This window comes from Mauremys mutica, chromosome 1, assembly GCF_020497125.1.
Source record: "Mauremys mutica isolate MM-2020 ecotype Southern chromosome 1, ASM2049712v1, whole genome shotgun sequence".
Classification (NCBI taxonomy): Eukaryota; Metazoa; Chordata; order Testudines; family Geoemydidae; genus Mauremys; species Mauremys mutica.
In genome coordinates this window covers 269,793,021-269,816,871 of record NC_059072.1, presented here as the reverse complement: position 1 = coordinate 269,816,871, position 23,851 = coordinate 269,793,021, and the positions used below count along the sequence as shown (strand labels likewise).

At 43.2% G+C, this 23,851-nt stretch overlaps 1 protein-coding gene across 3 annotated transcripts in view; it reads left to right on the top strand.

The window, feature by feature from the left end:
• Positions 1-23,851, top strand: part of GPC6 (glypican 6) — a 1,140,547-nt gene that overhangs the window by 733,703 nt on the left and 382,993 nt on the right. The window lies entirely within an intron of this gene.

Sequence of the window (23,851 nt, the reverse complement as noted above, 5' to 3'; positions counted from 1 at the left end):
CTTTGATTATCTTTGGGATTGTGGGGTGTTATATTTAAGTCCATAATGACAACAAAAGTATAATTAGAGGTATAGAATTTAAGACAAATGATTACTGGGATCGGTTCTTATATTTTCTAGTCTGAATTATATTCCAATGACTCTCAAATAGAATTCCTGGGGTTCTTTGTTTAGTTGCTAAAAGCATCGGACTCCAATAAACTGTGCTACTGCTGTTTTGTTGTTTTAAGAAGTGAAACATTCATCTTTGGCTAGCATTTAGTATGAAACAGCTATCGTTCCTCTTATCTGCTTCCCATACCCCCCGAAAGTATGATCGTTTCTGATATTGCTCAGCTCACAACTGGGGGGTATTATAGTAATTAGAGAAACAAAGTATTTCACACTATTTACAGAAAAATAAATACAGCGCACAGCTCTGAAAATCTCAGATCCATCCTTGATGTTTCTTATTTCCACGTGAAAAGGCTATATAGTGTTGAAGTTCAGCAGGGCTTAAATATTCCATTTGTATGAAGTTGTATATTTTAACCAAATTACTCCTGTAAGGACTGTGATTTAGTGAATTGTAAATAACTGTCTTCAGGATGAGAATTATTTTAACATGTTACTATGGAGATCACTTGAGAAAGTAAGTGTAAAATTATAGCTTTCTTTCATGAAATGGGGAAAAAATGTCTATGAAAATCTTTAAAGGGATTTGTTCAACTGCGGAAGTTGAAAGAATAAAGACTACATGGCACTATTTATTCATAGAATTTCATGGAGTATGGGGATCGTGATAATTTAATAATAATTTTTGGTGATGTGGGAGAGTGGTCACCTGTATTTGTGTGATAACTAGTCATATCCCTATTCTATCCTAATGGGAGTTGTTATCACTCCCAAACATGGACTGAAAATGAGTACAGTATATAGAAAAATATGCCATTCCAAATCAGGTTTGGAGTAAACTGTTTTCAGGGATATTGTGAGAGGTGATATATATATATATATAGTGGACATCTGTGACTGCTGCATTGGCTTTGGAATATTAATGACAAGACATCCTGGTTCAAACACGATAATCCTAGAGGTTTTTTCAGGGATATTGTAAATTATTTTAAGCCTTTTGTCCCACTTTTATAGGCCACCCAAGATGGGTTCTGTCAGGGCCATAGTGTTCTGCCATTTCTATTTTGGGTCTGTCTGTCTTTGTCATGATGTAGAAGTAATGTCTCCTGTCAGTCATACTTTCTTTTCAGTGCAGGAAGAACAGGTGGTGCAAAGCAGTGTTGCAGCATTTATTAATTTAAAACAGTGTTTCTCAAACTGGGGTTGCGGCTTGTGTAGGGAAAGCCCCTTGTGGGCCGGGCCAGTTTGTTTACCTGCCCCGTCTGCAGGTCCGGCCGATCACGGCTCCCACTGGCCGCGGTTTGCTGCTCCAGGCCAATGGGGGCGGCGGGAAGCCGCGGCCAGCACATCCCTCACCCGCGCCGCTTCCCGCAGCCCCCATTGGCCTGGGACGGCGAACCACGGCCAGTGGGAGCCACGATCGGCCGAACCTGCCGATGCGGCAGATAAACAAACTGGCCCAGCCCGCCAGGGTGCTTACCTTGGCGAGCCGCGTGCCAGAGGTTGCTGACCCCTTTTCTAAATCCAACTGCCCAGTTTTGTTTCCTTTTTAAAAAAAAGTTTCTACCCTTTGGGTTCCAGAGAAAAGCCCCAAATACATTTATTATTAAAACTCTTGTAATTTTTTAAGCTAGTCTTGTGATGTTTTGGGGCATGACTTGTAAGTTTTAAATGTGTGAGGTTGGCATTGCTGAGAGTCAAATAACCGAAACGTTGGGAAAGTGTGGATCTAGGTCCAGACTTAAGAGTTTTGGTCCTTCTTCATAATGTTCCATAGAATCACTGTTTTAAAGTACATAGAAGGGGAGGGAAAGGGAGCTTCAAACTTGGAAACTTCTCAACTATCAAAAAGTTTGGAACAATTTAGGCATGAGGGTTCTTTCCATAGCAGATTGTATCCCTAGGTAACCAGTTTGTGATCATTAAGAGGGCATGGTACCCAAATTAGTGTATAAAACCTGTTTGGGAGGGACAGTTATACATGCTATTGAGTTCTGACTTAGTTGCAGTCTCTCAGGAAAAAAGATTTAAGTGTCACTGTGGACAGGTCAATGAAGACATCTGGTCAGTGCACAGTTCCAGTCTAAGAAAAAATGTTGTGTAGGTAAAACTGCCTTTTACTTTACTGAGAGTATTGTATGGGAAAGAATGAGAGGAGCAGGCCACAGCGTTGCATGCCTTCTTTTGAGGATCCCATCATTGGCCACAGGTAGAGAAAGGGTACCAGACCAAATGGCCCATTGTTTTGTCCCCACATGGCAATTTCCATGTTCCCATGATAAAAAGAACAAAATCTTACATGCAAAAAGGAACAAAGGGAACTGTGGGTAATAGCCAATTAGTAAATCCAAGGGTAATTAACCAAGTTCTGACATGAGTTTTGAAGGTGATATAGGGATCTAGGAGGGGAAGTGTAACTAGAGGAGGATAATGATACTCTGTACAGGTCAGAAAAGGACAAACCAAAGAATTCAACAGTGCCTGAAACTGTACAGAAGAAAAATATGTTAAATGAATAAATACACTGAAAAGTGATAACAAAAATTACCCATTTTAGATATCACTGTATTGGGGGAAAAGGTGATTGTTTCATCCATGGGACTGCTGCTATATTTTAAATTTGGATTTTGATCATTATTTAAGCAATAGTTTTAAGCTAGTTTAGTACTCTGTAATTTGTTTCTTAGATTGAATTGTACAGCTATCTGCAACATGTGTAGTACCAATATATTGCTATGTATCTTATCTCTGACTTGAGTTAAAATGCAAGTTTACTAGTGGGTTATCACCCAGTGCTTGCATAATGATTGTAGAAGGGATATGAGACAGCTGCTCTGCCCAGACAAACTGAAAAATTGCAAGTGGACCTAGTTAGTTCTGGAGGATCTCACTCAATTATTTTTTTTTGGGTGGGGGGGAAGCTATGGATATATTTTTATGATTTGTGTATGTCTGAATTTACATTAAATATGAAAGTTGTTAGGAGCCAATAACCCCAAACTCAACACCTCACAACTCAGGAAATATCAAAGGAAGCCTACAGCTGTATACAGCCTCTTCCTTGCTTCCTATACATGCCTTCCCACACCTGCTCCCTAAGGGCTTGCCCCTGTAAAGTGCTGAGCACTCTGGCCCTGACCCAACAAAGTAGTTAGCCAGGTGCTTAACTCCAAGCCCCTGAGTAGTCCTACATGCTGAAAGCTAAGCACATGTGTCGTGGTCACAAGGCTAGATGCATCTTTGACTCCCCCCTCTCTTCAGTCTGAGTGCACCCTTTCAGGTGTCAAGTCTTGTGTCCTTATCTTTTGTGGAATGGAAACCCACGATTCTCCCACGTTAGACCAGTGAGCTACACTAACTTGTGTATCAACCATGATTACTTGGTCACCTGCAAGTCTTCTCTTCAGGAGCTGTGACCAGTGGTTAACACAGTGATTGGACAGCCTTCCTAAACCAAAGTATTATTTAATCCTAACAATGGGAACACAGCAAAGTATAAGAGAAAAATGGATTTCAAAACAAAAGGCTTATAGACATGCTTATCTTACCTTGAGGCTTGTCATCCCTTGGCAGAGACCCTAGGCAGATTCCCCTTTACTCACACCACTGGCTTTTGGAGCCTGTGTGTGAGAGAACTGCTTTTCTTCATCAACTCTCAATATTCTCTCCCCATCCTTCAAGAAAGTTACTCTTTATCCTCCCGTAAGTCTTTTGTCATAGGTTTCTGGGCTTCTTTGTTTTCCTGTCTTTTCAAACCCGACCGATTGGTCCAGTGAGTTTAAATGGAGGTTGGAGGTGGGACATGAAAGTGAATGGATCTAGTATTGTCCCTCAAGTGTGGGTAATTGGGAAACTGTGTTTCCTGCTTACATGCAACCAACCTCTGCTTGAACTAACTCCTAGTTTCATACAGTAACCACCTCTTATATAGCCTATCTGTTCAGTTGATTGTTGTAATAATTGTTATAGAGCAGTTCCAAATCAGTTGCAATGTGTTTAAATGCTCTTCCTGGATCATCGTTAGAGAACTAAGCACCTTACAGGACTGAGCCCTAGCATACATCCATCACTATGCCAAGTGTATAACAGTAATTAGCCAAAGTAATGTAACCCCACACACCTTCTGGGTGTGGTGTTCTGTCCCATCTAGTGGCACTGAGACCACTTAGAGAGAGAGAGATTAATGAGTTTGCTCTACAGCCTTAACAAACAGCCTGCTGGCTTTTAGCTCATTTGGTAGAGGCTCATGCACTAAGCTTCAGAGGTCCCAGGGACAATCCCGCCTGCTAACAACTGGGTTTTTTTTGCATTACAGTAACACTTAGATAACATTAACTCTGCCCTCTATGGGTATTTTCTAGTTTTTGTGGATGTTATTTGGGTGATGTTTGACATTTTGAACTTCAATCATTGAAAGCTTTTTTTTAATGTTGGTAATATTGCATTTATGAACAATATTATTTGCTATTGTGTTTATTGTGTAATATTGCTTTTAAATGTATTATATTAGTAAGGAATGTATGGGGTTGCATTGTCTGCATAGTAATTGTTGTTTTTAGGCCAGGGAAAGGTTCAGGCATGACCTTGGTGGCAAAAGGAAGGTTGTCGGGGTGTAACTTTGTACTTCTTGGCTATTTCTTCCTTGAGAAATAATTCCCTACAAACATAATGTACAGAGGGTGTATTTGCATGGAGTAATTTTCACTTTCAAAAATAAAGATGATTTTCTAAATCAAGGAACATTTATTTGTCCAATATCATTGCTCAGAAGACTCCAAATACTCAGAAATGTATTTGTTGTAAGGTGAATAAGCATATTTATAATTAGAATTTAAATAACTAACTTCTGGTCACCAAATAGTTGACTTCATCTTGTCTACCACCATCTTTTGGCCTCTGTAGTCTGGAGGAAGCCAAAATAGTGCATATTTGGAAAACAAATGAAGAGAACCTCTCTCTCTTTTCCGTGTTTAGAATGATAACACACAGTATTACTGTGTACTAAGATATAAAAACTACATCCAGCATATCACTCTGTCTAGTGATGTTTTGTTTCCTAAACTCATAATCAGATCTCTGATAGTCACACAGTCTGTGTGCATCACAGTTTTTGTGTGTATGTTCTTTCTGTGCCTGCTGTTTTTACATAATGGTTATTAGCTAAAGTCTCTGTCATTTTTGGCTCATTAGAGGCTGGCTGCAGTCCACAAAGGGAAGGATGTCCTAATACTACTTGGTAGCTATTGGGGATTCAGCTTTAAAGCGTTTGAGACTTGTGCTTACGGAATGCAAGATCTGTCCCTATTACTGTATGTGTGTAGTTTAGCCTATGGTTTCCTTTCTCTGTGCTTCTCTGTTTTTCCCTTTAGTCCTCTGTAATATTTTACTGCCTTTAGGCTTTTGTTTTGTGTTTTACTTGGGTAAAATCTAGGTTTCTAACAGTGTGTAAGTACAAGAAAATTCTCCCCACACAAATATACAGCCACTGATCTTGCAAATACAGAGCCTGATCTTGCAAATACAAATGCACATGATAACTGCTCATGAATGTGTTCATGTACATATATGCAGAGTTACTCAGATACATAAGTGTTTGGCGATAGAGCCCATAAAAGTATATTGTTTTTGGATGTGCCCTGCTGACAAACTCTCTAATAACTTTCAGATGTCTTAAATATACAGTTTGGATCCAAGAAAAATATGCTCTGATAGACCTTTGCATGCATGATGATGATGACATAAATGAATTACTATCCTGTCTCAAAGAGCACATTATCATAGCTGCAAGGCCCTGGACATTACACAAACTCTTTAAAGTGAATGTGTTTTCTATTCAGGGTGACAGAGCAATGCACATGAAGGGTGTCTGATAAAAGGTGTCATGATTAGGCAAATAATGTGACCATATTTTCTTGTCATGAGAATCAAGACACATAATGCTCTGAATGTATTGTTGAATTTCACTATATACCACTGCAGAACATTTAGTGTAGTGTTTTTTTCTTTAAAAACAATGAGGAGTCCGGTGGCACCTTAAAGACTAACAGATCTATTTGGACATAAGCTTTCATTGGTAAAAAAATCCCACTTCTTCAGATGCATGGAGTGAAAATTACAATTGCAGGCATTATTATACTGACATTATTATACCTTTATAGGTCAGTATAATAGTGCCTGCATCTGTAATTTTCACTCTATGCATTTGAAGAATTGTTTTTTTTACCAAGCTTATGCCTAAATCAATCTGTTAGTCTTTAAGGTGCCACCAGACTCCTCATTGTTTTTCTGGATACAGACTAACACGGCTACCCCCGATACTTGTTTTTTCTTTTGTGTGTGAGTGTGTGTGTGTGTTGTTTTCTTCTTTTGAGATAGTCCTTTAAAAACCTCCCCAATGCCCTTAAACAAATAAACCACCAGCCTAAGTCGACCTAAGTTACGCTACTCTAGCTATGTGAATAACATAGCTGGAATCGAGGTAGCTTAGGTCAACTTACCCTGGTGTCTTCACTGCGCTGAGACGATGGGAGACACTTTCTGGTCAACTTCCCTTACTCTTCTTGAAGAGCTGGAATACCGGGGTCAATAGGAGAGTGCTCTGCCATCAATTTAGCGGGTCTTCACTAAACCCGCTAAATCGATTCCTGCTGCACTGATTGCAGCAGCATCAATCTCCCCGCAGTGGAGATCATCCCTAAGAGATGTAACCCCTTGTGGTTCCGGGGAAGCTAATTGGGACTCCACTTAAGAATATATTGTTATACAACACTAACCTGATCGTGTCAAACTAAATGGCTTCTGAATTGGATAATTAGGCATTTAATCAGTTCAGTATTTTTTATAGTTAATACAATTCTAGGTAAAGGTGACCTCAAGAATATAATTTCCTTTGACCTGGATTTTTTAAAAAGAGAAATACTGTAGTAGTTCACATTGGGCTTGATCCTCCACCATTGAAGTAAATGGTAAAGCTCCATTGACTGCAGTGGTTCAGGGTCTGGCATAATCAGCTCATGAAACTCTCTGCCTTGGGATGGCACATTAAATATCAGTGCTGGAATGTATAAATATAAAAAGGCTGGATAATTTGATATCCATTACATTTGTAGGCAAGCAAGCTAAAGGGAAAATAAGGTAATAAAATCACATGTTTCAGGGAGTAAAGTCATCTCTTGCAGAGGTCAGGAGTGAATTTCCTCCTTATCTACATCACTGCCTTGGGTATAGGATGGATTTTTTTTTCCTGCCTTGCTCTAAAGCATGAGGGATTCGCTCATTGCCGGTGGCAGGCAGGGCACTTTGATAGACCAGTTGCCTGATTCAGTGTGACAAATGCTATGTTTCTAGGTGTAATTTATTCAGGTTTAAAGTTTGCTTATGAAGTTGATAAGGGCATAGCAACCAACTACACAATATCACTTAACTTGTCCAGGAGAAATGGTTATAGTTTCAGAGCACACAACCCCTAATTAGAGTAAATTACTCCTGATGGAATAAGTAATCTGCAAAAGGGGAAAAGAAAAAGTGAGTTTAATTTCCAGTGCCACAGGGAGGTCTTGATTATTCAAAACTGTCTTTAAATCTTCGGAGCTCTGCTTTGAAGTGGTAGCTAATAGAACCAAGCAGGAAATAAGCCTGATTAGCATTTTGAGTACAAAAGATATATTTACAATAATAGCCAAGACTTATCATCTTCAATTGAACTTGACACTTGTTTAAGAAAAAAGTAAATTGAATCCATTAAAATGACATTAGATAAATTAGGGCATTCATTTTGTTGTGCATTGCTTATCACTGTTTCGTTTGAAAAAAATATGTTTGGAGATCTCTAGAACTAAGTATGAGGAAGGGGTTAACATTGATTTGGATGGGTTATGACACATTTATATACATGTTATTCACTTGTTACTCTTAATTCATAACACAACTGTCTCTGCTGTATTTCAGTTTAATAGAGCAAGTCAATCAACAATATCTATAATAAAAAGGCTGGGAGTGATGTATTAGGTTTATCCTGAACATTTTAAATTCATAACCTTAGGGCCTTATTCTGCAGGATTGATTTGCATCCTTCTGCAATGCATAAGGCTGTGGATATGATTTCTTTGCCCTACAGACAAATTCAACGTAGGGCTCAAATGGGCCACATGATTCTTTCTTCAGATGCACTTGTTGTCTCTTTTGGTGAGTAACTGTAGTTGGGGTCAGGATAGAGAGTGGGCTTTTTGTGGAACTACTTCAGAAGGGCTGGCAAGTGCTACTCTTCTGCTGGGAATTTTTGTTCAATATCTCCTCGTTCAACTTCATAGCATGCACATAAGGGAATAAATGGAATCTCGACATAGAAAAGAGAAACAATATTTCCCCATAAATAGAGAACAGAATGCGCCTTAAAGAAACTCTAATTGCTAAAGTGAACTTGTGTATACTTTTAGAAGCTATGAGGCAGTCTGCCAAAAGTATTGTGGCATTTTTCTGACTGTCGCCAAACTTTTCTTTGAAAAGGACTTTAATCTTTACTAGATCACTGCTACAGATCTTCTCTTTTTTTTAAAGCTAACCAAATACTTTGGTAAGGGGCATTAGTAAGAAACCCAAAGATAGATAGGAAGGAATGCCTTCCATCAGTATATTTTTTTAAATATATATATATATATATTTTAAATATATATATATATATATATTCTATACATATTTATCAGTTAGGTTTGCTATCACACAGTCCTTGAAGAAGACTGAACATGGTTATGTGAATACTCTTATTGTCCTCAGTGATGTCCATATACCATACATTGCCACTAGGAAGAAGTTCCCAAAGACTGAAGTGGCTAATGAATGGCAGGAGGAGGAAGGATTTTGTCTCTTAGGCTTTTGCTGCTGCCTCACTGATCACCTCTAGATGTCTTTTCCTCTTTATTAAAGACTTAGGCTCTTGTATTTGCTTTTCATTTTTTTATGTCTCTATTAAGGTATGAACCTCTCAGGAAATTACCTTTCTAATAGTAGTTGTGGCTCAGGTGTGCAATATGCTGACTCTGTTCATGGTGTTCCATACTCCAGAGAGAGGTTTGTTTAACCTAATCCTCCCTTGTAAAACATGAGCTGTAGTAGCCAGATGTTCAAATCATTGACTTGGAACCCTTAAAGGACTCCCAAAGTTCTCTTTTTAAGACTATTAGCATTCCTTTTATTTAAAATTAGTACCATGTGGTTTGTAAAAACATGGACTCCTGTTTCAGGGTATTAATTATTCAAGTCCCATCCATTTATTTTATCTTTCAATCTAAAGAGCTCTGATTTCTCAGTGAGGTAAGGGACCACATAAACACAAGCTTGTTGATATAAAACCTGTAATTCCCAGCAGTCAATATTGCATCCTGTTCAGATAAGAGGATGAATGCTGGGTTACATTCCCTCCTCCTAACTGACCCCTGATAAAGAGAAAATTACTCAGTATTGCAGGATTTAATTGCTGAAATTGTGTCTTTTCAGCAGTGCAGTCTTTTTTCAGGCTGCTTTGAAGTAGAGATCACCAGAAAACACATCTGCAAGAATAATCAGTATGCCGTCTGTGCACAGTGTTTGCCTCTTGCCCCATGCAGATTTGGCCTGTCTCCTACAGAGGGTCTTGGACAATCTTGCCAGTTGGATGCCTCAAAAGTAACTTGTCATCAGCCTGGGGAAAGAGAAGAGAAGAATTGCCAATACACCACGTTCATGTCCCTCCTTATTTAAGGGATTAGTTTGGAGTTAACAAACCAGATTAAGAATCCTGGTTTTTGTTTTGACCCAGTCCTTTTCCAGTTGCCCAGTCTGTGAAAGCTGTGTTCCTCTTTATCCTGTGACAGTCTCACAACAGCAGTACGTGCTGTTGGGATCACATTTTAATTCCATTTTAATAGGACTCAGGGCCAGGCTTCTCCCTTGCTCTCAGCTTTCTGAGAATGCAGCAGTATATTTGCTTTGTCATATTTTACCCAGGCTATGTTCTTTTCATGGGCTGCTTATGAAGTGATGGACTGTGCAGTGTTTAGTACGCATTCAAGGGACGGGTTTGTCAAAGAGCAAGCACAGCACATCTGTTAGCTGTGCAAGAACTCAGACTGAGTCTGCTCAAGTTTCTGCAAAGCATCTAGTTCACCCTGGGCATGCTCAGAGACTTTGCACAGGCACTTCCATGCTAATAATTGATCCTTATCCTTTCAGAATGACTATAAATTGGCACGGTTGGTTTTTAAAGGCTTTAACTGGACGCACTGATGACTTGGCTCTCACCCTGATGAATCTCTGGAGTCCCACTGACAGCTGCTGCTGAAAGCAGTGTGCACATATTTGCCAAAATATTTCACCTGGGATTATGCTACAAGTAGAGTGAAGGTATGGAGCCTGCTGAATACTTGTGCATGTGCTCTGGCATAAGTAAATGGGGAGAGGAAAATAACCTAAAATTTAAATCAAACCCTCCAATGGTGCCTCAGATGCCAGGTATCATTTACCATTAAATAAGGAAATACTAGGCTTGCCTTCTGTCCTTCTCCTCCTTGGCTGCACTGCTCAGGGAGGAAGGCTCCTTCTGTCCTTTCTCCTTCCCCTCCCCATAATCCACCTGCTAGCATTTTTCCCTTTGTGTCTAGCAGTATGCTGTAATAAAAGGATAAGAAGATTGTGCCCTGTTTTAACAATTGAAGGAACACACATTCACACACACAAAACTGCAGCCAAGTATTTAAGGACATAAGAATTGTCATACTAGATCAGATCAATTATCCATCTAATCTAGCTTCCTGTCTCCAGCTGTAGCTGGTACCAGATGCTCCAAAGGAAGATGCCAGAAACCTTGCAGTAGGTTGTTAAGGAATAACTTGCCCTTAGAGAAAGTTCTTTCCTGGCCCCCTTTAGCTAGTTTGTTTTATGCCCTGAAGCATGTCATCATGTCACCTGTTTCCATTGGGGGCTCCAGAGGAACCCAAGCAGCAGAGGCAGCAAAAAGCTGTACTGAATGAGCAATCCTCCCAATGGCCTTTGCTAGCCCAGTCCTCAGCCAGCACAGCTGCCTGTAGACCCCATGGAGATGAGGATGTTGCAGCTACCTTGCAATCCCACATCCTCCCCACCTCACTATGAGGTGAACTGGAACAGCAGACTGGGCTGTAGTGAATCTGGAGCTTTATGTTGTAATATTTCAGTAAATAGGAAGTGTGGGCTCATTACAAAGACTGACCTTTGAGGAAAAAAAGCAGAAGTGGTGGGTCATCTTAATGACTTCAGGAGCTCCTGAAGGGATATGGATCGTCTGCCAAATTGTGTTGGAAAAGAAGCACGGAGACATGAAAGAAATGAGTGTGTCAAGTATCATTGTTGGTAGGCTTTTCACAATGTGCTTGGCTTGAACACAGACATCATTCAGCAAAGAATTTCTGCTGTGCCTAGAGCTGCCAAATGCTGAAGCTGTGTCCCTGTGCCTGAGCCAAGCATGGAAAATATGGGAGCAGTGAATCCAAAATAATTTTAGCTGCCTTCTTGATTTTCCTTCTCAGATACAGTAATGTCACCTTAAATATTTCTATTTTATTACATTTGTTGGATAGTTCATCATTTTCACAGCCAAGTTAATTGTGATGATTTCTCCTATATGTTAAAAAGAATGTAAAAATATCTTTTTTATAACATAGAGTAAATATACAGTAGGATTGTGACCATTCCATACCTTTTATATATCTGTATCTGAGATAGATTAGTATTGCACACACATAATCTACAAAGGGCATTGTTCTGAATGTACTGGTCTTTAGTTTGTTGTCATCCATCATCATTCGCCATAACTGTTGACACACTGTAACTGTGAGGTGGACATATCTATGTGAACCCAGTTTGTTCTCCATAATAGCACATTGCTTTTACTGGATAACAGCCACTCAGTGAAAAAGCAGGAACAGTTGAGGGAGAAATGGGTTGCCCAAAAAGATAGGATTTGATCCCCTTATAATTACGAGTGGAAAGTCCTTACATGGACACAATCAGAATAACTTTGTCCTGATGACCTGGCAGTTGTGGTAGCAGCAGAGCACAGTGGATATTATTCTATTTTGGGTAATTGGAATTGGATTTAGGCTCTTATGAGAGAGCAAGATTACAGAAATGCCTCCGACACAAGGCCTTCCAAAAAACCTCGCAACTCAGAAACCACAGGTTCTTCAGAACAAAAGCTCTCTGCATTTTATTAATCCCTGCACTCTCCAAAGATTTGAGATGATAAATGGGTGTGTAAACTGTAGGCCAACAAATCCAATGAATGGACATAGGAAGAAAATTTCACAAAAACCTAGTAGGGAGCCTTCCACAGCTGCTGTCAGTGAGTTATGTCATGGAGTTTATAGGAATCTGTTACTATAACAATATTTATTTTTATGAGCACCCACATATTAGGTTTGTGTGATATGAATCATATTGAATGGGAGATGGAGATGCAGGGATTCTTAGCAGTGTTATCTGTGGATCTGGTTCACGTGTTCATTTATCCTATCAATTGCTGACTAGTAAATATCCAATAAACGTTGTGCCTCACCCTGCCAAATCCACCTGTCTCCTCTCCCTCCCACCCCCGAGTCTCCAGGCTGCAGCAGTGGGGCAGAGGAGAATAGCTCCAGTGTCTGGATCTGCTGCTGCTCATAAGTCACCCAAACAGCTTCAGAGTAAAACTTACCTGTTCCTTGTCGGTTTCACAGTTGGCCACAGGGTTCTGAATAGCATTAGGTAGAATTAACAAAACTCTGGTCAGTTTTTTCTCCACTGCAATTTAGGAAAACTATGAGGTGCAGCAACAGAAAAATGCAGTAGTCCATTTGAAGGCTTAGGAAGACATCACGCAAACAGTTTACGCTCTATTCATAAGATTTTTAAAAAAAATAAACCACAATATTGGACTCTGAAGAAGGTGATGACACTCACTCTGAATTGCTCTCTTCTCACCATCGGCACATGGAGTTTTCAAGCCTGGCCTAGCAATGCATTGTTGGTCACTTTTTTTCATAGATTCCGAGGCCAGACGGGACCATTGCAATAATCTGGTCTGCCCTCCCATATAACACAAGCTATAGAGCTTCCCCCAAAAAATTCCTAGAGCGGTGGAGTAGGGTGGGACCGCGTCCCCCTGCCACCCCACCCCAGGTGGCTGACCCCCTACATGGTGCAAGGAGGCTCTAGCCCAGGACAGGAGCGCCCTTACCACTCACCTTTAAAGACTGTGTTTGCTGGCAGCCTGAGCCCCGCCCAAGCCAAGCCAGCCTTGCTTAGAGGCTGTGTGTTTGCTGGCTGCCTGAGCTTCACCGAGGCCAAAGTCAGCCCTGATAGACTGTGTTTCAGGGCTGCCTACTGGAGCTACTTAAGCCCAGGCTAAAGCCTGGTAGGGACTGTCAATCGCACAGCCCTATTGGGAGGCTCGTGCCGGTCGGACAGATTCCGGCCACGACCCGGCAGGACGAGCCTGTGTGGCCTCGCTCTGACCAGGAGACTGAGGCACCATTACACACATTATTTATTCCACTTGGCTAAGTTTCTTTATCTGATTGATTGAAGAATAATCATGTGACCCAAAATACATTGGCACTGTTGCCTGGAAAGTCAAGCAACAGTATCTGAAAACAGGTGCTAGATCCTTCATGTCTTCCAACGCACTCTGCTGTCAAACAGGATGACCAATGTGGTCAGAGAAGTATTTTTTACCTGTTTGGTTAAAATAAATAAATAAATAAAATAATAAAACTAATGGTGGCTATAATTTTCCAAGCAACAGCTGTATAAAACACTGCACTTGGGATAGAAGTGTTATCTCGATTGGGTAATAATATCCTCAGTATGTGACATTAGAATCACATTCTTGGTAACTTTTCAATCCTTTGGGCAATATTTTACAGAAGTCCTCTCTCGCTCTCTCTTTCTCTCTCTCTCTCTCTTGTGTATATGGTTCGGTTTGTTTTATATGAGTTATATTATACTACTAGAAGTTCATAAATATCATTATTTCAGTCAAAGGGGAGGAGGATTTGACCTAATTGAGATTTAATTTAGGGGAACTCTAGTAAATTGGATTGCTGACATATGGGTAGTCTGTGATTATTTTCAGGCTCTTCATTTATTCCTTTTGTAAACAAAAACAAGCAAACAAAAAAGTATTTTGATGCAGTCAGTGATGAGCTGCCAAAATTCTAACAACCGGTTCCCTCCTCCTCACCCCATGAGGGGTCATGCGCCCCCCCCTGGACGCCTGCCCCATCCAACCCCCCCATGTTCCTTGACAGCCCCCCCCCGGGACCTGTGCCCTATCCACCCCCCTTCCCTGTCCCCTGACTGCCCCTTGCCACCCCATCCAACCCCTTCTCTCATTGCTGATGGCACCCGGGGACCCCTACCCCATCCAACCACCCCTTCTCTCTGTCTCCTGACTGTCCCTGGAATCCCTATCCCTAACTGCCCTCCACCGCCCCATCCAACCCCTACTCCTTCCTGACTGCCCCCCCGGGACCCTTGGCCCCGTTCAATCCCCCTGTTCCCTGCCCTCTGACTGCCCTGACACTAATCCATCACCACCCCAACTCTCCTGCCCTCTATCCAACACCCGCTCCCTGCTCCCTTACCTTACAGTGCTGGAGCTGCCTGGAGATGGGGGCCCAGCTGGGCTGGGGCTGGGACCGGAACCACCCGGCGGAGGTCGGGGCTGGGCAGGAGCCGCGCCGCCCGGCTGAGGTCGGGGCCAGACCTGGGGGCCGGCAGGAACTACGCCGCCCGGCCGGACCTGGGGGCCGGACCCGAGCAGGAGCCGTGCTGCCGGTCAGGAACCGCGCCGCCCGGCCGGACCCAGGAACCGGGCAGGAACCGCACCGCCCGGCCGGACCCGGGGGCCGGACCCGGCGGCCGGCCAGGAACCGCGCCGCCTGGCCGAGGTCGCGGCTGGACCTTGGGGGTAGGAGCTGCGCCGCCCGACCCCAGAGTCCCGCAACGGCCTCGCCAAGTGGCGCGCCGCCTCCTGCCCTCCTCCCGCTGGCACTCCCGCCCCCCGGCCCCAGCTCACCTCGTGGAAGCCGCTGCTTCCTTCTCAGCCCTCCCAGGCTTCCCACGCGAACAGCTGATTCGCGGGAAGCTGGGGAGGGGGAGGAGAAGCCGGAGGAACTTCAGCAGAGGAGGCGGAGTGAGGTGAGCTGGGGCTGGGGGAAGGGTAGACAGCTGCTAGAGCTTTAGTTAAATTTAAAAGCCCTTTTGGAACTAGTTGTCCCTCCAGGAACAACCGGTTCTAAACGGGCTTCTAAATTTAACAGCCGGTTCGCGCGAACCAGTGCGAACCGGCTGCAGCTCACCACTGGATGCAGTCATAAATGTTATGTACCATCACTTTTAAATTTTAACTTAAATACCACTGGATTTTCAGAACTACTGAGCACCTGCAGCTCCCATTGAAATCAGTAGTAGCTGTGGATGCTCAGCATCTTTGAAAACCAGACAAAGAAAATATAGCCCATATGTTTGGCACCCTCCGTGTATGGGATTTCTATGGAACTGTGATTGCAATTTTAAGTCCTCTCACCATATGATCACTGAAAGGGTGAGGTAGGGGATTGTGATACAAACACCGACTATTAGTGTGAGAGTGAACAGAGCCTTAAAGTACCTGTGCTAAGCAATATTTGCTGGGGCCCTGAGTAGTTGTACATGTTTAAAATCATAGATGTGGTAGTTCAGTAACTTCATCCTGTGGTGTAGAAAGTACTGATTGTGCGCTGCACCTAGAATATTTCAGAGTTCTGTCGCTGTAGCCCAGTCACTGTACATAATCCGAACTGGGAACATTGCTGTCCCAGTTATCTGCAGAGAGAATCACTTGGCACAAAAGAAAAGTGTTTCCTTCCAATATTTCCCAATTTGAAATTTGCTACTAGTCAGTGTAAACTGTAATCTGCATGGTTAGTGCTTTGGTTTAGGATTATTTTCTTTGGGAATTAGGGAAAGAGGATAATTTTTCAGAGCAGAGTCTTGGAGAATGAACAGTAAAATTTAAAATGTTTCTTGTGACTACCTGAGTGGTTGAATCCACTTACTCCTAGCTCTTAATTGTCTCTGGCTGACCTTAGGTTCAAATGTGCCTTGTTTTGTAATCCTTTGTTTTAATTTTCAGCCTTAATTTTACAGATTTTCTTGGAAATACATGATGTGCAGTGTCTCCACTTAGTGGCCAGGTAAATGAAAGTACACACATACCTCTCTGATAATTACAGTTCTGAGTGTCTGACAGAGTCCAGGACGAGAGAAGCACAGTTTCCTGAAATCCAGAATAGGTTAAAAATATATGTTGAGCCAAGGAGTTAAAAAAAAATCTGGACACCAAGGGAAACAGATATGCAAAAAAACCAACAACCCTCAATTATTACAATGCCAAAGAGTCATCCCCCAAACAAACTGTTAAAATACATAAAGCAAGACCAAAGAGATAGAAAAAATGAATAATACAATGTAAATTCTATAGTACAAGTTCCATTATGGCACATGCACAGTAAGACTTAAAAAAAAAATTCGTGGAAAAGAGCCCCAGGTTAAATTTATATTTCACAGTCTAAATATGAGTGGGCTGTTGAATCTTCCTATACAAATCACCCAGCTATCTCGTATGGTTTAATCATATCTTGCTTTGGAAAATGTGGTGTCTACATCCAAATAAGCCAGCCAGGCCTTTTTAATTAGTGACACTGACTTTTATTGAATGAGAATAACAAGAAAACAAAATGAAAACTGAAATGCATCAGACTAGCACAGCCTTTGTTATAAATTGCAACTGGTCCACTTCAATTCTAATTCAGTCTCAAGGAAAGATCAGGCTGCAGCCGATATTCTCTGACAAGTTTTTGGATTCCACCACAGTTTATTACAGACCTTAAAGGAGTAGTAACCACATAAGGTTAGTGAGAGGAGAATCAGGCCCCTTATTTTTAGTTGCAGTGGGTATTTTCAGTTCTTTTTGTGCAAGTAATTCTGGTTCTTTGAGTGGACACCTTTGTGCATTCTGCTCCAAAATGCAAGCCCGATGTGCACTTTTTGAACATCCAGCCCTTCATTTCAGCAACGCTCCCCATTTCTGAAGCTCTCTTTTTGCATTATGCATTTGAGCACTAACTATTTTTGTTTAGCTGCATCAGGAATCATCCCAGCATGATTAAAAATCATTATTCCATTAACTCTCATTGCAAAAAAAATATTAATGACTTCATGAATCCTAATTAAGGCTTCCATTTCTTTTGGCATGCAGAACATCAAACATTCAGCAGGCCTCCTTGTTATCTATTTTGGCTGGTCTAGTGCTTCACTTTCCATCTTGTTTTCATATTAACTTGGACCTCCATGCCTCTCCATTTCATTTCTTCACTGTGCCTAGTTGTAAAATTGCTGAGCAGCAGAGCAAAACTGACAAAGAGACATATGGAACCTCTGAAATTTTTCCAGGAAAGGTAACAACTGAAAAGAGTAGATGTAACTAAGAAGGGATGATTGAATGTGTTTGTTCTATGTTTTGGGATTTAAACTAAAACTAACAAAACTAATCAACATTTCCCTATGTTTAGCATTGCCTGACTGTTTCGCCACCTTAGTTATCAGTTCATAAGGTAATAAAGTAATAATTGGAGATATACCAATCTCCTAGAACTGGAAGGGACCTTGAAAGGTCATTGAGTCCAGCCCCCTGCCTTCACTAGCAGGACCAATTTTTTTTTTTTGCCCCAGATCCCTATGTGGCCCCCTCAAGGATTGAACTCACAACCCTGGGTTTAGCAGGCCAATGCTCAAACCACTGAGCTAGCCCTCCCCCCTACGTTCTTGCAGTAAGGTCACACACATGCTTGTGGGTACATGTACAAGTACTTGCGCATGATCAGACAATGAATACTCATCAAGCAGCATTCAAGTTCATTGATTAGGAATTATCTGTGTTATTAACATATTCATTCCTCTGTAGCTTTCTTGAACTGTAGTAAGAAAATTAATGACAGTTATTTGCACTGACCTTTTTAGAAGTTCACAGAGAGGAAAGGTATCTGGATGCCATCAATAAAAAAAGAAGGTCCACACAGATTTTGCCACTGAGCTTTGGTACTACAATCATCCCTGCACATGACTCAGTGGGTTCCTCTATTAGGAAATAACCTTCATATCTTCCATTCTCTTTAATTATTCTTTGATTATCCCTAGCAGGGGTATAGGGATGCAGCATGGGACTGTGAGAACAAAGGGAGTTGCTGATGGCACCAGTTTTTATTCTGTATTCCTGTGATCACTTTCCTAGCCCTGTGAAGACATGTGGATACAGCTCTTGTATAGTTTGCTTTTTGCTATTAATGCATTCCAGTTTCTCTACTAGGGTGTAGTCCTTGTATTGCTGGCAACCCTAGTAGGGGAGTTGTCAATTCTGGCATTACATCTATTATTTGTTGAAGAACTTTCTGTCCTTTCTGCAGTTTCCCAAGGAACGGGCCACAAACATCCAGTCTCGTGTTATTAGCCACTTGCAGATTCTTATTTGGTCTTTGCAGATCTCCATCCTGGGATCAATTTATAATATTGATTGATTGACTGATCTGAATTCCAGTGGCTGCTGTCCCCAATATCAATTTTAAATTTAAGGTTTTGACAGTTTACATTTATGCTCATGCACCAAAATGTGGTCCGTTCTACTAAAGATATAGTCCCTAGAAGTATTGATTCATGGCCATCGGATGATAACACTGCCTCCTGATGTTACTGCAAAATGTCCCTTTTTTTGGCATCTCCTACATTTTGCCTCTTTGTTGCCAGCTATGGCTTGGTGTCTTGGCACATCTTTTCCAAGCTTCTCTCCTGTTAAGATTCTTTAGTCCTCCATTTTCTAACTGTGCACTGTTCTTGTGTGGTAAACTGCTCCTTTCCCATATATGTCTCTTCTCTTTACTGATTAATATTGTCCAATGCAGTCTCCCATATGCTGCTAGCACAGGGATTGGCAACCTTTGGCACGTGGCTCACCAGGGTAAGCACCCTAGTGAGCCGGACTGGTTTGTTTACCTGCCACGTCTGCAGTTTTGGCTGATTGCAGCGCTCACTGGCCGCAGTTCGCCGTCCCAGGCCAATGGAGGCTGCGGGAAGTGGTGCAGGCTGAGGGATGTGCTGGCTGCTGCTTCCTGCCGCCCCCATTGTCCTGGAGCGGTGAACCGCGGCCAGTGGGAGCCGCGATCAGACGAACCTGTGGACGCGGCAGGTAAACAAACTAGCCCGGCCCAGAAGGGGGCTTACCCTGGCATGCTGCGTGCCAAAGGTTGCCAATCCCTGTGCTAGCATGTAAGTCACAATGCCAACTTTTTATTGTTTCTTGCATTCTCACTTTTGTTATAGCTTTTGCTAGTGGGAGATCTGGATCTATCTGAAGCTTTCCCGATAAACTGGTGTCTACCAGTGGCTATCCTATTTCTTATTAGGTCTTCTTTTAATATTCAATGTTTGCAATGTTCAGGAAGATTATGAGCTGCAGTAATAAAAGTCTCAGCTGTTTCCCCTTATTCTTGGTGCCTCCTATTAAAGTTGGCCTTTTCATATACGATATTCTGTCTGCATATGCAATGGAACTCTTGGAAAAATTCTGTCCCTTTGGAGTATTCTTTCTTTTCCTCATGAGTGAGGGGAAGGGCACATAGGATATCAGCAGCAGGACTAACCATGGCAAATATCAGAGCATTCACAAGGTATTCTTGTACTTTCTCTGTTAAACCAGGAGCCTTCTAGAACCACTCAAATCTACAAATCCAGCAGGGCCAGCTGCATGAGTTGCCAAAATCAAATTTCTCTAGCAGTCATTCTCTAGTAAACTTCTCTAGCAAAGGGCTCTAATTCCTTCGAGCTGCAGCTTTCATAGGTCTCCTCCCTGATTTTCCACATTTTCCACTCACTCACCACTTCAGCAGTCTGGGGATCTCTTTTCATTCCTTAACCACTTCTTTAGAGAGAGGAATTCACTCACTAGTGTGAGAACATAGACACAAAGAGCCCATGCTTTAAGCAGCATCTAGACAACTCCCTAACCAGAAAGTTCCCCCATTTTATTATGCTCCTTGCTGCTGCAGCACGGCCTGGTCTTCTGATAACTGTGGAGGACCAAGAACTCTATAAAGACTCCAAAGCCCAGACCTAATAGGGGGCTGCCGGGTCCAGAGCTGCTGGAAGCCCAGGGAAGAGGCAGACCCAGAGCCAGGCAATGTTGGGAACTGGGTAGCAGGGCCAACCACACAGCAGAATCCTTTGCAGGGAGCAGGAACTAGACACAGGTAGGTGGGAGTTGGTGATGGGATAGGCTCTGTGAGGAGTCACCCCATAATTCCCTGGTCCTTTCCCAGATTCCCCCACTCTCCCGTCTTCCTCCCAGCTCTCCCCACTACCACCAGGCCCTTTGCTTCCTGCTGGCCTCCAGAGCCTCCCACTGCCCTGCATGCCGACACCGTTTTTAAGAACTCCAGCAATGTTGCTAATTGTGTTACTTAGCCGGCTCAGGGGGCTTGACAGGTGCAAGAGTTGCCCTGGGGTGGCCTGTGGACAATGGTAATGGACAGTGACACTGGAACAGCTTCTCCAAAACGAAGTATGACTTATTCTGCCAAAAGGTAGACAGTGCTATAGAAGTGGATTTAAAAAAATGAAGAAAGCTGCACATATATTGTCTTATCCACATCTGACATTCCCCTCGAGGTGTCCCCAGCCTTCTCTGGGCACCAAGTTATAGACAGCTTGCTGCAGCCCCTGGCTGTCCATCAGCCCATGTCAGCCTGCAACGACTGACCACTCCCCCTTACCCCCACCCCATAGGGCAGATCCTTTTTACAGGTCGGTGTCTTTTGATCTTCATATTCTCAGCCTTGTCATACAGCCCTGTCACTAGGATTGGGGCTGAGGAGTCTGTCTTCACAGCTCCTGGGTATTGTGTTTGAGGGCACAGTGTACCTGCAGCCGTGTGCGCATTAGGGTGAGCACCATTGACTGTGGTGAGGAGGAGCAGCACTGGGCACCCCACTGCCCACTCAGGGTTGGCCCCACAGCTCCTCTATCATGACAGCAGTTGGCAGGACCAAAACTGTGTGAGTGGCACTGTGACCTGGCTCATGGGGGTCTCAGCACTGCTCAAGTTTGGCTTTGCATCATGGTGGAGGGGCTGCGGGGCCAAACTTGAATGTTGCTGTGACTCCTGTGCACCAAGTCGCAATGCCACTCACAGGTTAGGCCTGCCACCTCTGCACCTTGTCATGATTGAGGGACGCTGTGGACAAACCTAAATGGGCAGTTAATGCTGCTCCTCTTCACTGCTGTAGCTGGGCCGGCTCCTGCACCAGGGCTACCCCTGGGTGCTTGTCTGGCCTCACGCTGCTTCCAGCAGGCCATGTCCCCTCTCAGGGATGAGGAATGACACTGCATCTGGGTGGACCAAACTGGAAGGCAGGGGGTAAGCGTGGCATAGACTTGGCCGCAATGTGGATGGGGCCAGCAGCTGCAGTGGAGATGGTTCCGCATGGATTGATGGTGCATACCAAGAGACAAAATTTCAGGGGGTGCTGCTGTGAAGGACTGCACCTAATCTAGGCCATTGTTTTACCTTTCCTACCTGGTTTCCTTTGATTTAACTATTCATTCAGATAGGGTGATATCAGACAGGTACACTGAGGGCCATATGATATTTTAAAAAAAATCATACAGATATTTCCCAGTTCTCCACAGACTGACTGATAGCAGTGGGTGTTCTTTCAATGGGAGGCTTTGATCATTTATATGATAAATAGGTCATTTTGACGTTGGGATTTTTTTTTCAATTGGAATTATTAGGATACAGAGTAATTTTTCTAAAGCAATACTAAGCATATTACAGCGATGATACATCTGGCATGGAAGGAGCTCCTTCCCTGGGAGAAACTTCTTTGGTGACTACCTGGTGTCTGCTTACTCCCCTCGGTAGCCTTCTTATAGTAACTTTTTTCTAGCATGCATTTCTGAAGCTGGCCCATTAAATTAGGCAGAGATATACAGCTGCAGCCCTAATACAGCCTCTTTCTGTCTGGCTGCTGTCTCTCCCACTGAGAAATATTCTTGACCTCCAGTTTTCCCCTTCTTATTTTGGAGAAGATGAATGGCACATTTCCACACTATGGAAGTAATTGTAAAAACTCTTAGATGGTTTTCTTCGTCCAGCACCATTTTAATAAATAATGGAAGTGGCACTTAAATAATCTTAGTTAATCAAGTATATAAATTAAGTAGAAAAGATATAACTGCACAGATAAAAATGTTAAAACGAGCAACATTTTTACTTTCCTAAACCAGTTTGGAGGAGGGGTAAAATGTCATTTTGGAGGGAAAATGGGTTTAAGGCTTTTAAAGGAGTATTATTTGGTAAATTAGCTGCCTTGTCAAGGTTTTATATGGTGGGGGTGCATGCAGGCTCAGGTGCCCTCCCAGATTTCTGCAAGCACTGAGCTGCACTTGCAGGGGTCAGAGCGAACTGACACTGCAACCCCACAAAGAGCCCCTGGCTGCAATGGCCGGGTGCTGCATGATACGCTGCACAGCCCCATTATGCCCAGCGTTGCTCCTTCTCCAGTTCCCAGCCCTTCACTGCAACTCAGTGAGCTGCTCCTCGGCTTGCTCTGCTCAGCCTGCTGGGGAGGAAGGGCTCTGTCCTTCTCATACTGCACCCCCTACCAGCATGTTTCTGGCTCACTCAGCCCCTCTCCCCTGGCAGCTGGGCAGGAAGCAGAGTGGGGTGGGATGGAGCTGCTTCTTCTGCCGGGTGAGGGTGGCCACTCTAGGTCGCTGCCTCTGTGCAATGTGGTGGCTGCCTACGAGAGCCCAGGTGGGGAGGCAGCAGAAGCCTGCATGGTAGGTAACCCTGGCAGGGCGGGGAGAGAGCAGCGGCAGAGTGAGGTGTTACTGGAAAAGAGGCCAGGACCAGGTTAGGGGCATTACCCACAACCCTCCATCCACTGAGGTGTCCACAAGGGCATGGGAGCTCTGGGGTGAAACTTTGTTGCTGTGAGTTCCCTGTCTGGGGCTGAGGCTGGCCTGGTGGCATGTGCTTCCCACTCCTGCGGCCCCAGCCCCCCCAGGAACCAGTGGGATTGGCTGCCCTGGCCCAGGGAGGTGGGGCTGGAAGGTTCCTGAACCCAGAGGAGATGTACGGGGCAATCATGCACCCCTCTGCCCCGAACCTTTAAATTGCACCCCTCCCCCACTATCAATAGTTATGTGTTGCCTCTGGCAGGGGGAGTGTTAACCCAGAAGGCTCAATGAAATAGTCAAGAAGGGGGAGAGAAATAGAGTAAGGGTACCACAGAGTGACCTCTGGCTGTGAGGGGGCACTCAGGAGGTAACTATCCTCCTATAATCGCAACCCTTCCTTCACTTGGGAACAAAAAAGATCATGTAAAGAATATAACACGTGTATCCTGATAAGCTGCTATTCTGAAGGGAACAATGCACTCTAAATTCTTCAGAAGAAATAACAATGCCAGAAAATAAAAATGAATAGTATGTCATAGAAATATTCCCCCTCCCCTCAGTAAAACAGTATGTTTTATAAGTTTCATCAGAGCAGTTTTCAGCAAAGATGATTTCTTGCCAAAAGGCAAGGGAAGATTAACCAGGTATATCCAGCCGCTTAACCAGTAACTCATCTGAAAAATAGTCTAAAGAG